Source organism: Bombina bombina, chromosome 3 (genome assembly GCF_027579735.1).
Source record: "Bombina bombina isolate aBomBom1 chromosome 3, aBomBom1.pri, whole genome shotgun sequence".
Classification (NCBI taxonomy): domain Eukaryota; kingdom Metazoa; phylum Chordata; class Amphibia; order Anura; family Bombinatoridae; genus Bombina; species Bombina bombina.
This window is the reverse complement of record NC_069501.1, coordinates 672,125-685,598: the sequence shown is the minus strand read 5'-3', so window position 1 is coordinate 685,598 and position 13,474 is coordinate 672,125. Positions and strand designations below refer to the sequence as shown.

At 39.8% G+C, this 13,474-nt stretch overlaps 3 non-coding genes and 1 pseudogene across 3 annotated transcripts; all 4 read right to left on the bottom strand.

The window, feature by feature from the left end:
- Nucleotides 1-990: 990 nt before the first annotated feature.
- Nucleotides 991-1,181, bottom strand: LOC128654923 (U2 spliceosomal RNA). Its single transcript, XR_008401562.1, has one exon. It is a non-coding gene; the product is annotated as a U2 spliceosomal RNA (small nuclear RNA).
- Nucleotides 1,182-2,340: 1,159 nt separating this feature from the next.
- Nucleotides 2,341-2,563, bottom strand: LOC128654965 (uncharacterized; annotated as a pseudogene).
- Nucleotides 2,564-8,888: 6,325 nt separating this feature from the next.
- Nucleotides 8,889-9,079, bottom strand: LOC128654918 (U2 spliceosomal RNA). The gene has a single exon (XR_008401558.1). It is a non-coding gene; the product is annotated as a U2 spliceosomal RNA (small nuclear RNA).
- A 268-nt stretch (nt 9,080-9,347) lies between these two features.
- On the bottom strand, nt 9,348-9,538 carry LOC128655047 (U2 spliceosomal RNA). The gene has a single exon (XR_008401635.1). It is a non-coding gene; the product is annotated as a U2 spliceosomal RNA (small nuclear RNA).
- Nucleotides 9,539-13,474: the final 3,936 nt, after the last annotated feature.

The window sequence follows — 13,474 nt, the reverse complement described above, 5'->3', positions numbered from 1 at the left end:
CTGATCTTAGCCAAAAGGCCTAGAAGCGATAACGCAAAGCTCTTGTCTGGAACGCCGCACGCTCCGAGAACTCCCTCTGCCTCGAGGAGACACATCACACCTTTGGAAATTCACAAGCTGCTGCTGCTGCTGCTGCTACAAACCACAACAACACAGGCCAGGCAAACAAACACAACTAATACAATCTGCTTCAAGATAAAAAAGCAGCAGCGGCGGCGACGACCACCAGGAACCTGCTGCCTGACTACTGGACAGATAGCTGCTCTCCAATTTTGCTCTCCAAAACCTAGCTGCTAGTGGATCTTGTGGGCCTAGCTGCCCGCCTACCTACCTACCTACCTACCTAGCTAGCTAGCTAGCTAGCTAGCAGGCTACAATCATTTTTGAAAAAACTTCCATGAGCGGGCACCTGGTGGAGAAAGAAGCACACGGACAACATTGACAGCTCCAAAGACTTTTATTGTCTGCCAAGAAGGAGGGATAGATAGATAGATAGATAGATAGATAGATAGATAAAAAGAAAGAAAGAAACAAACAAACAAACAAACAAAAGAAAGATTTTATAAACACATAGATATAAATCAAGCGATGGACACATCAAAATACACACAAGAGGATGACACACATACATCAATAAATACATAAATCAACAAATAAATACATATATAAATGCATCAATAAATTATTACATAATTACATAAATAAATTCACGCTGCAAGACATAGATTTGTGCGGAAAGGCTCGTCCCATGAAAAAGGAACAACCAAGGCTAACAAACACGTCGCCTCGCCAGGTAAATACCGCTTCCTAGGCTTTTTGGGCCCAGCACACAAGGGGTTAACAAAACTCGGAAAAGAAAGCAGGCGGGAAAGCTGCTCGTCGCCGAGGCTTTCTTGCAAATATCTGATGCTGCTGCAGCTCTTTTTTCGGCTTTTGGTTGTTGCATGGATGATGAGGAGGATCATTCTGTTTTTGTCACACTGCAAAAGAGAGGGGTGCACCGGTCCTGGAGGTACTGCAATACCAGGTCAATGCGTGGAGTGGACAGAGCAAGCTCTTCTTCCATCTCCCTGTTTCAAAAATCCATTTAATATATGGCACCCAGATAGGGCGCGTATCAGATATTAAACTGATAAGAACAGATACTACACTTGATCTTAGCCAAAAGGCCGAGAAGCGATAACGCAACGCTCTTGTCTGGGACGCCGCACGCTCAGAGCACTCACTCTGCCTCGGGGAGACAGGGCAGCACTCCAATGCTAACCACTAATCACACCATTGCAAATCCTAAAGCAGCAGCAAATAACAACACATGGCAGGCTGCTAGGCCAGGCACAAAACACAACTAGATATAACCACAAAATAATCTGCTTTAGGAGAAAAAGCAGCAGCGGCGACCAGGAACCTGCTGCTGCCTCCTGACTACTGGACAGAGAGCTGCTCTCCAATTTGCATGGCTCCGCCTCCTCCACCCTCCCCCGAAAACAGCCCCCCTCCTTCCCCCCGCCATCGTCGGAGCTGCACTCCGCAGACTCACAGAAAGGCTTCAAAGCCACCGGGCTGGCAGATCAGGCTGATTGGACCGAGTAGCTGCTGCTGCTGCTGCTGCTGCTGCTACTGGATCTTGTGGGCCTAGCTGCCTGCCTGCCTGTCTAGCTCGATAGCTAGCTAGCTAGCTAGCTAGCTAGCTAGCTAGCAAGCAGGCTCAACTCTATTTTTTAAAACTTCCCTGTCCAGGCACCACCAGGGGGAGAAAGAAGCACACAGACAACATTGACAGCTCCAAAGACTTTTATTGTCTGCCAAGAAGGAGAGATAGATAGATAGATAGATAGATAGATAGATAGAAAGATAGATAGAAAGATAGAAAGATAGAAAGATAGAAAGATAGAAAGAAAGAAATTATTAGTAAACACATCAATAAAGCAAGAAATGGACACATCGAAATACATACAAAATGAGGAACCACAGAAATAAATCAATCAATAAATAAATAAATACATAAATACATAAATTAATAAATAGAGAGAACAAAAAAAATTTATAAATGAATGCATGCATTTACACAGCAATACATAGATTGGGGAAGAAATGCTCATCAAATGAAGAATGAACACAAAAGGATAGCAAACACGTCGCCTCGCCAGCTTAATACCGTTTCCTAGGCTTTTTTGGACCGGCACACAAGGGGTTAACAAGAAACCGAAATGAAATCAAGCAGGCAGGAAAGCAGCTCGTCGACGAGGCTTTCTTCCAAAAATCTGCTGCTGCAGCTCATTTCCGCTTCTGGTTGTTGTATGGATGAGGATGATTATTCTGTTTTTGTCACACAGCAAAAGAGAGGGGTGCACCGGTCCTGGAGGTACTGCAATACCAGGTCAATGCGTGGAGTGGACAGAGCAAGCTCTTCTTCCATCTCCCTGTTTCAAAAATCCATTTAATATATGGCACCCAGATAGGGAGCGTATCAGATATTAAACTGATAAGAACAGATTTTTTTTTTGTCTTTTATTGAAAATCCACATGGATATATAATACATTTAAAAACAAGTAAAAGAAAAATACAGAAACATAAAAGCACAATAATACAATTCCAAAATACAACAAAATATAGTGACAAAATACAATACAGTTACAAAACACAAAACATTACAATAAAATATAGTGCAATACAAAAACAATATAAAAAACAAAAAACCTTCCCCTAACACAAACCCTCACTAACCCTCACCACTCTCCCTACACATGAACTGACACTGACCCTAACAAAAAAAAACCTGACCCTTAGGAATAAACTAACAATGTCCCTTCTTCTGTCTTTTCTTCACTGTCCCTTCCGCTGTCCCTTCATCAGATGAAGATACCTACAAAAGAAAAAACAATAATTAGAAAACAGAAAAATAACAAACAAGAAATACAAATTTACACAAAGATCAGATGAGACCACTGATCAGGCTTCCACAAAGCGGTTGCCTTCCCAGAATTAATCTTTTTGTCAATCAGAAAATAAGAATAGGATGTTCCTAAAGCTAAACCAATGCAATTTTCAACAGACAATTTCTCTTTCTTAAATAAATATAAATTTCTAAAATTCCATAATGCTAACTTCACACAGTTAATAATTTGCCACAAAACACGATCTTTAGCTTTGGACAGGGTTAACTGTTTTCCATACAAAATGACTTCAAAGGTAAATACTTTCAAATCTCCAAGAATCTGCAAAAGAGGAAACATTTTACTCCAAACTAACTTTGCATAATTACAACCCCATAACAAATGGAACACGGTCTCTGGGTCACCACACCCGTCTCTGGGACATTTCTCTGCGCTTACCAGACCACGTCTACATTGAAATTGGCAAGTAGGTAGACACTCGTGCACGGCAGACCAAGCCAAATCCTTCTCAGAATTGCACAAACATTTATTAGACACATTAGCCCAAACCTGTCTAGATAAAGCTTCTGAAAATCTGTCCACAGGAATTACTATACAAACAGAGGAGACAAAATGAGTCAGTTTCTTTTGATCACAAACAATATCTAAAGACAGATTGGCTAAACCATATTTGCTGATTATATTTTGCAAAATACAATAAAACTTGTGAGTGTCTAATCTAAAAGGAGAAGTATTAGATAGTTGTAACCATTTATGTCTATGCAACAACCTGCCTGCAAAAAATCTAATAAAGGCGGCTACCCTATTGTCTTTCAAAGAGGACTTAACTGTAAGGGCAAAGAACTTTAAATATATATATTTATCCAAATCTGGAAAATCTTTACCACCACAGAATTTAGGGGAACAAACTTTTTCTCTCCTTAATTTTTCCATTTTGGATGCCCAGAAAAAATAAAACAAGGGTTTCTTAATCCTCTTTAACCAAACATTGTTAGGAGGAAAAATAAGACAAGAAAAAAGTACCAGGGGAAGCAAAACAGACTTAATTATCAGGACCTTACCTTCTAAAGTAAGGTCACGAAGACTCCAGAAATTACATCTCTCTTCGATCTTATTAACTAAAATCGACCAATTTTCTTCACCAGTAAGATTCTGAGAAAACCAAATCCCTAAAACTTTAATTTTGTCATAAACTACCTGAATAATTTGGGGTAAATCTTCTCTCCAGTGACCAAGAATCAGACAAGCACTTTTATTAAGGTTAAGCTGTAAGGCAGAAGCAGATGGCATAAGTCTAGCCCAAAGAACACACCTATGTATACTAGCAGAGGAAGTACAAAGGACGCTAACATCATCCATGTAGCTGATACACTTTACTTGCTTCCCACCTGAACCAGGAACAAAAATCCCTCTAATTACTTTGTCCTCTCTAAGCTTGTTCAGAAAAGGCTCTAGGGTACAAATAAACAAAAGAGGGGACATGGGACACCCCTGCCTAACCCCAGATCTAATTGGGAAGGCCTCCCCAATATACCCATTTATCTGTAACGAGCTCACTCCATTCATATATAGAGATTTCACTTGTTGTAACAATATTGCAGGAAAACCCATCCGCTCCAGTATAGAAAAAAGAAAACTATGGGAAATACTATCAAAAGCCTTCTGAAAATCCATGCTTAATAAAGCAACAGGCTGATTAATACTAGATGCATAGAATAAAGAATCTCTCATTAAACATAAACTGTCAAGAATAGTACGGCCAGGCACTGCACAGGTCTGATAATTTTTTATAACATAATGAATAGTTTTCTTCATTCTGTTAGAAATAACTTTAGCCATGATCTTGTAATCGCAGTTTAATAAGGTGATAGGCCTCCAGTTACGGATATTATCTCTGGGCCCCTTCTTATACAATAGGGTAACCAAACCCTGAGAGAAACCATCAGGTACAATACCCCTATCCAAAACATCCTCACAAACTGCTAAAAAGTCATCTTTAATCAGAAACCAAAAGATTTTAAAAAATTCATATGACAAACCGTCAATACCTGGAGATTTATTATTCTTACTATCCTCAACAGCCAGCTGAACTTCAACCAATGATACTGGAGCAGACAGGTCATCCAATTCTGATTCAGGAATCTTATCAGAGATGGAATCCATAAACAAGGACTTACAATTGGAATCCACTGGCTTCTCTGCATAAAGATCCCTATAAAAACCAGAAGCAATATTTAGAACATCAGCCGATGATGAACCTTCCTTATCCTCCTCCACTAACACCCTTATATCCCTTCTTACAAAAGTTTTTTAAAGAAGTATCTGGTGCACTTCTCTCCCTCCTCAATATCTCGCACTCTTGCATTAAATATGATAGACTTGCCTACCTCCTCTATCCGTTTCTTAATAGCTACCTTAACTTTAGCAATCTCATCCTCAACTGGTGCACCAAAAGACTTCAATCTACATAGCCACTGGAGCCTAGATTGTAGATCTGCATAAACCTTCCTACTCTCTGCAGCCTTACGTTTACCCCATTTATCAAAAAAACGTTTAACCTCTTTTTTTACCATTAACCACCAGTAAATATGAGAATCATAAAATTTCCTAAGAGATTGCAAATGTTTATACAAAGATGTAAAACAGTCAATAACAATTTCATCATTAAGCAATGAAACATTCAGTTTCCATGTCCCAGGCCCTCTCACCTCCCCTGTTACAGCTAGGGAGACACACAAACATTTGTGATCAGAAAATACATTTCCCATGAGTGTTGCCTGCAAAGTTTTAAAATGAGATGAACAAAAAACATAATCTAAACGAGACTGAGAATTCTCTCTTCCCCACGAGAACCCTGGATCCCGTCGGTTGACCTGTTTCCACGCATCAGCCAAACCTGCATCAGAGATCATCTCAGACAGTACTCGAGAGGTGATATCGGTGGTAGCTTCACCTCTCTTCCGCTTCCTCCCTTCTGCCTGCAGGATAGTGTTGAAATCACCTGCTACCAGGGTTGGCTCTGATCGGAAAAAAAACTTAACAGTTTCAAGCAGGTCCAATCTCTCCTGCTTAATGGGAGAAGCATAGATGTTAAACAAGGAAAAACAAAAATCATTAATAGTAACATTTGCAGACAACGCTCTACCTGGAACAAGGACTTGAGAATGCAAAACTTTAAAATCATTACTTTTAAAAAGAACAGCCACACCAGAGGATTTGTTTTCATTAGAACCAGACCAAATAGAGGGCCCATATTTCCATTCCTTTTCAAAAGGAGCATAGTCAGTAGAGAATGGAATTGCACACTCCTGTAAACATATAATATGAAACCCCAAAGTGGCCACATATGCTAACAAAGCTGCCCTTCATGCCTTAGAGGTAATGGCACGTACATTAAATGATGCAATTTTAATCTCCATCACAGAATGATATTAGAATCACCACGAGATGACTTACAAAGAACTCCTCCAGAGAGGTCGGATTCAGAATCCGAGACCATAAGATCCTCTCTGAGGCTTTCAGGAGAAGTACAAATAAGCAAACTATCTGCCATAGGGCTATCAACAGAGGAAAAAGAGTCAATGAAACCAGTTCCACAAAGTTCAACATCAGGCTTCTTCTTGGCTTTCGGCTCAATATCAGAAACGTCTTCCTCCTGTGATCTTTTCTTCAGCTCAGATAGATCCATTGGTGTAGTTTGCAGAAGAGAGTCAGCCTTAGGACAAACCATCGAAGTAGCAACAGAATCTCCTTCAGCATCCTCATCACTCGAACTACAAGGCTTCTGAGCACAAGGTATACATGACGTCACAGATGAATCAGACAGCAAGTCCTTAACAGGAAAGGAAGAAGAGCCCCTGCCAGCAGCTTCCTGGCCTTCCGGATCACCGGTTTCTGGCTCCACTGCACCTGTGCCTTGATCACACTGAACTTGTATAACTGGAGAACTGGAACCAATCGCATCCAACTTTCTCCTCCGTTTAACCTCAGGGTCACGCTTCTCCTTTGGCAATGCCTCAGAACCTACAGAAGGAGGAAAGAACACAGAAAGGATCCCTTCGGGAGAATCTCCCTCAGGGGCCCTGCTATTTGAATCTGAAGAGAGTCCCGGAACCTCATCCGTCCTTTGTTGAACATCAGGTCTCGTGGCTTGCAAGGAATCTTTACGACTCACGGCTGGCATTCCAGTCATCAAACCTCTGGCAGCAGTAGCATAAGTGGGTCTAGCTTTACGAGGGCAGTCTCTGAAAAGATGATCAAAAGACAAACACAAAGTACATTTCTTTATAGGACAATCCCTAGTACAATGTTCATCACTCTGACAGGTAGAACAATTTTTCTGTGCACAAACCTCTTCAACATGGCCATAATTTTGGCACTTTCTACAAAACTTTGGCTGATCTTTAAAATAAGCTCTACCTTTATTAGGGCCAATTGTAATATTTAAAGGAGGACATCTAAACCCATTATAGCAAGAATCATCAGCAATAAAAGTGACATAAGTGACATTTTCCATTCCAAACTTCATGAGCATTATACAACTTCCTTGCAAATTTTACTTTAGAACAAAATCTAAACAAGTAGGACTCAATATCCTTATCTAGCACATGGGGGTTAAACATATGAATGGTCAATAGTACATTCTCCTCATTAGCAAACTCTACATGCAAACCTTTCATCTTAGGGTCAAAATTATGTTCCAAAAATCTCTTCCTAAAGTTGAAACACTGAGAGGCATAAACAAAAGTAACATCAAAATATCCTATCCTAGAGAAATCCTGACTACAGTGAAAATCTTTAGCATCAAAAGACAGGAGCCCAAACAGAATTTCAATAAACAAATAACTTTCTGTCACTCTCTGCCTCTCACTATCCTCAACAAAAATTCGGACGGTATTCCGAAACCGCACCCCATGGGCCGGCTGAGACTTACGAGTATCCATTCTATCCGAAAAAAGAAGAAATACCACCCCCAAAAGCAACAAGACCCCCCACCCAAAAAGGAGGAAGGGGATCAAGGCCAAGGGGATAGAATCTCTACCTACAGAAAAAAAAAAAAAAAAACCTACAAAAAAGGCAGCTACCGATCACAACTCGTTAGTAAAGAGGGAATGCCTCACACCTAATAGCAGCAGTTGCCCCAACCCGAAGGGAAGGGGCCCCAGGCAAAGTGAGAGGGTCCTCCTCACTACCCAAAGGCTAGATCAAGAAAAACAAATTACCTCTGGAGACAGACAGGCAGAAAGGCGACAAAGCCACCTGGCTGATCAGGCTGATTGCACCTACCTAGCTGCTAGTGGATCTTGTGGGCCTACCTACCTACCTACCTACCTACCTAGCTAGCTAGCTAGCTAGCTAGCAGGCTACAATCATTTTTGAAAAAACTTCCATGAGCGGGCACCAGGTGGAGAAAGAAGCACACGGACAACATTGACAGCTCCAAAGACTTTTATTGTCTGCCAAGAAGGAGGGATAGATAGATAGATGATAGATAGATAGATAGATAGATAGATAGATAGATAAAAAGAAAGAAAGAAAGAAACAAACAAACAAAAGAAAGATTTTATAAACACATAGATATAAATCAAGCGATGGACACATCAAAATACATACAAGAGGATGACACACATACATCAATAAATACATAAATCAACAAATAAATACATATATAAATGCATCAATAAATTATTACATAATTACATAAATAAATTCACGCTGCAAGACATAGATTTGTGCGGAAAGGCTCGTCCCATGAAAAAGGAACAACCAAGGCTAACAAACACGTCGCCTCGCCAGGTAAATACCGCTTCCTAGGCTTTTTGGGCCCAGCACACAAGGGGTTAACAAAACTCGGAAAAGAAAGCAGGCGGGAAAGCTGCTCGTCGCTGAGGCTTTCTTGCAAATATCTGATGCTGCTGAAGCTCTTTTTTCGGCTTTTGGTTGTTGCATGGATGATGAGGAGGATCATTCTGTTTTTGTCACACTGCAAAAGAGAGGGGTGCACCGGTCCTGGAGGTACTGCAATACCAGGTCAATGCGTGGAGTAGACAGAGCAAGCTCTTCTTCCATCTCCCTGTTTCAAAAATCCATTTAATATATGGCACCCAGATAGGGCGCGTATCAGATATTAAACTGATAAGAACAGATACTACACTTGATCTTAGCCAAAAGGCCGAGAAGCGATAACCGCAACGCTCTTGTCTGGGACGCCGCACGCTCAGAGCACTCCCTCTGCCTCGGGGAGACAGGGCAGCACTCCAATGCTAACCACAAATCACACCATTGCAAATTCTAAAGCAGCAGCAGCAAATAACAACACATGGCAGGCTGCTAGGCCAGGCACAAAACACAACAACAAAATAATCTGCTTCAGGAGAAAAAGCAGCAGCAGCTCATTTCGGCTTCTGGTTGTTGGGATGAGGATGATTCTGTTTTTGTCACACAGCAAAAGAGAGGGGTGCACCGGTCCTGGAGGTACTGCAATACCAGGTCAATGCGTGGAGTGGACAGAGCAAGCTCTTCTTCCATCTCCCTGTTTCTAAAATCCATTTAATATATGGCACCCAGATAGGGCGCGTATCAGATATTAAACTGATAAGAAAATATTTTTTTATTTTTTTTTATCTTTTATTCAAAAAGTTCACACATAAATACACAAGTTTAAAAACACAATAATATGAACATATTTACATAATCAGATAAGATCACAATCATAAAATACAAAGTCATCAATATATGTGATCAGAAATTTACATTATCAAAAATTTACATAATCAAAAAATACAGAAAAACAAAACACAACAAACTATCCCTTGCTTCCCCTTAATTTCCCTGAAAAAACACCCTACTTATAAACTCAATCTGTCCCTCACAAAAAACCCCATGACCCTACAAATAAACTACAATGTCCCTCGACGCTGTCCCTCTTCTGTCCCTCAGAAAAGAAAACTGGAACCAGGAAACAAAACTAAAAGAAAAGAAAAAACAGCAATGAAAAACTCAAAATACAATTTTATTATTCCATAAATTAATTTTCCATAATAACTTGGCTTTAACATCATCCTGTTTTTTATCCAACAAAAAGTAAGTATAGGCTGTACCTAGCGTTAAACCTACGCAATCAGACACAGAAAGGGACTCTCTCTTAAATAAAAATATATTGCGGAACTTCCACAGGGCTAACTTAACGCAATTAGTAAATTGCCAGACTATTCTGTCCTTGTCTTTAGACAAAACTAAGGATTTCCCATATAAAATGACTTCATAAGATAAAAATCTGATTCCAGAAATCTCTTTAAACAGGGGTATAAAACTAGCCCACACTTGCTTAGCAAAAGCACAATTCCAGAGTAAATGCATAACGGTTTCTGGAAAATAACAATTATCTCTAGGACACTGTTCACTCCTAACTAATCCTCGCCTGTGCTGGAATTCACGTGTGGGGATGCAGCTATGGACAGCAGACCAGCCCAAATCTTTTTGTGGATTAGCTAGACTCTTATGGGATACCTTGCACCATACCTCTCTGGAAAGGGTCTCAGAAAGTCTGTCAACAGGAAAGACCTGACAATTGGAAGAAATATGGTTAGTTAATTTCTTCTGATCAGAAACAACAAAGGTAAATTAACTAAGCTATATACAGTTACAATTTTTTGTAAAAGCAAATAAAACTTAGGAGGGTCCAACAAAAAGGGCAGCTGTAAAGAAATGTTATACCACCCATACTTCTGTAACAATTTACCAACATAAAATTTGACAAAAGAAGCCACCTTACTATCACTTTGGACAGTTTTGACAGTATGAGCAAAAAACTTAAGGTAAACATACTTTTCAATGTCAGGAAAATCTTTTCCCCCACAATTTTTAGGGAGACACAATTTTTCTCTTCTTATCTTATCCATGAAAGAATTCAAAAAAAAAAAAACAGGTTTTTTAATTCTTTTCATCCAGAGCGCATTTGGTGGGAAAACCATACAACTAAAAAGAATAAGGGGCAAAAGTATGGATTTAATGACAAGGATTTTGCCTTCTAAAGACAAATCCCTCAACTTCCAAAAAGTACACCTGTCTTCAATCTTCTGTACCAGGAGAGACCAATTTTCCTGACCAGACAAACGTTGGTCAAACCAGACTCCCAAAACTTTGATTTTATCATATACCACTGGTATTTCATGAGGAAGATCATCTCTCCATACACCAAAGATCATACAGGCACTTTTTAAAATGTTAAGCTTAAGAGCTGAGGCAGAAGACATTAAATTAGCCCAAAAAATAGATCTATGTATAGCAGCATAGGATGTACATAAAATATTAACATCATCCATATAGGATAACACTTTAGCTTGCTGCCCACCAGAACCAGGGATAAAAACACCTTTAATAACTTTATCATTCCTGAACTTATTAAGAAGGGGTTCTAACGCACAGATAAAAAGGAGAGGGGACATAGGACACCCCTGCCTTACCCCGGACTTCATAGGAAAGGCTTCCCCCAAATACCCATTTACCTGCAGAGAGCTCTTACCACAATTATACAGAGACTGAATCCGCTGTACCAAGAGGTCAGGAAACCCCATCTGTTTAAGAACGGAAAAAAAGAAAATCATGAGATAAGCTATCAAAAGCTTTTTCAAAGTCCAGACTTAATAACCCAACAGCCTGATTTCTGGAGGATGAAAATAAAAGGGAGTCTCTTAAAAGCCATAAACCATCAAGGATAGTTCTCCCAGGCACCGCACAAGTCTGCTCATCTTTAATAACAAAGTGGATAACTTTACGCATTCTATTAGCAAGAAGTTTTGCAATTAATTTATAATCGCAGTTCAGAAGCGTAATTGGGTGCCAGTTGCGGATGTCTTCTCTAGAGCCCTTCTTATAAAGTAAGGTAACAATTCCCTGGGAGAAATTATCAGGCACCTTCCCAGTATCTAATACATCTCTACATACTGCAAGAAAGTCATCCTTAATTAAATCCCAAAAATTCTTATAAAATTCATATGGCAGACCGTCGGCACCTGGGGACTTAGCACTATGACTATCATATATAGCCTGTTTAATCTCATTTTGCATGACCGGGGCAATTAAGGCTTCAATTTCACTGACAGGTACAGTCTCTGTAATGGAATCTAAAAACATAGCCTTACAATTAAAATCAACTGCTTTCTTATTAAAAAGGGACTTATAAAAACTAGATGCAATTTTAAGCATTCCTTCAGTGGAAGAGCTCTCCTGATCCCCCTCCACCAACTTTGTCATAGAATTTCTTTTAAAAGGTTTTTTTTAAAAAAATACCGGGTACATTTTTCCCCATCCTCAAGCTCCTTAATTCTGGCATTAAAAATAATAGTTTTACCAATATTCTCTATTTCCTTCTTAATGGCTAATTTAATTCTGGCAATCTCCTCATCTACCTGCACACCTGACTGACTAAGGCCATGTAACCACTGCTTCTGGGCAAGTAAGTCGGCATAAATACGCCTACTCTCAGCAGCTTTAATCTTCCCCCACTTAATAAAAAAGCTCTTTATTTCTGCCTTAGCCATTACCCACCAATACACTCTGGACTTATAAAATCTCTTAAGTTTCTGTAAATTAAAATACATCTTATAAAACCTATTTACAACATTTTCATCCTCAAGCAATAAAACATTTAATTTCCATGTCCCTGGCCCTCTTACCTCCCCTGACACCTGGAAGGTGGCACATAAACACAGGTGGTCAGAGAAAATGTTATTCTGGAGCGTTGCCTGCAAAGGAATAAAATGCTTTGAAGCAAAAATAAAATCAATTTGTGATTGTGCATTAGCTCTCCCCCACGTAAAACCATCATCTTGTGGGTTCACACACTTCCACACATCACTCAAACCTGCGTCTGCGACCATCTCAGCCAACGTACGAGAGGTGATATCGGTGGCAGCTTCACCCCTTTTTCTCTTGCGCCCTGTAGCCTGGAGAATGGTGTTAAAATCCCCAGCTACCAACATTGGCTCCGATCGCAGAAAAAGTCGCAGTGTCTCCAACAATTCGAGTCGCTCCTGTTTTAAGGGAGAAGCATAAATATTAAAAACTGTAAAAACAAAATCATTAAAAGAAATCTTTGCAGACAATTACATAAAATAGCCACCCCTGCAGATCTATTATCGTCTGAACCTGACCATACAGAGGGGCCAAAGTTCCATTCTTTTTGCAAAGAAACATAATTATTAGAAAATGGAAGGGCACATTATTGTAAACATAGTATATGTATTCCCAGAGTAGCCAGGAAAACTAACATAGCAGTTCTACGAACCTTAGATGCAATGCTACGGACATTAAAAGACAATATTTTAAGCTCCATTAATTAAGGGTATTTTCCACTCTTAACTGGACGAAACAAAATACCTCTGGGAGAGGCAGGAGACTCTAAGCCCGACAAGTCAGACTCATGCTCCAAATCCATCCCGAGGCTATCAGATGAAGAATGATCAGATTCTACATTAGACACAAAGTCCTCAATTATAGCTGACTCATGAGGAACATCAAGAGACTGAAAGTTCATAATATCAGCAGTCCCGCCAGAAGATGAAACAGGTCTTCTTTT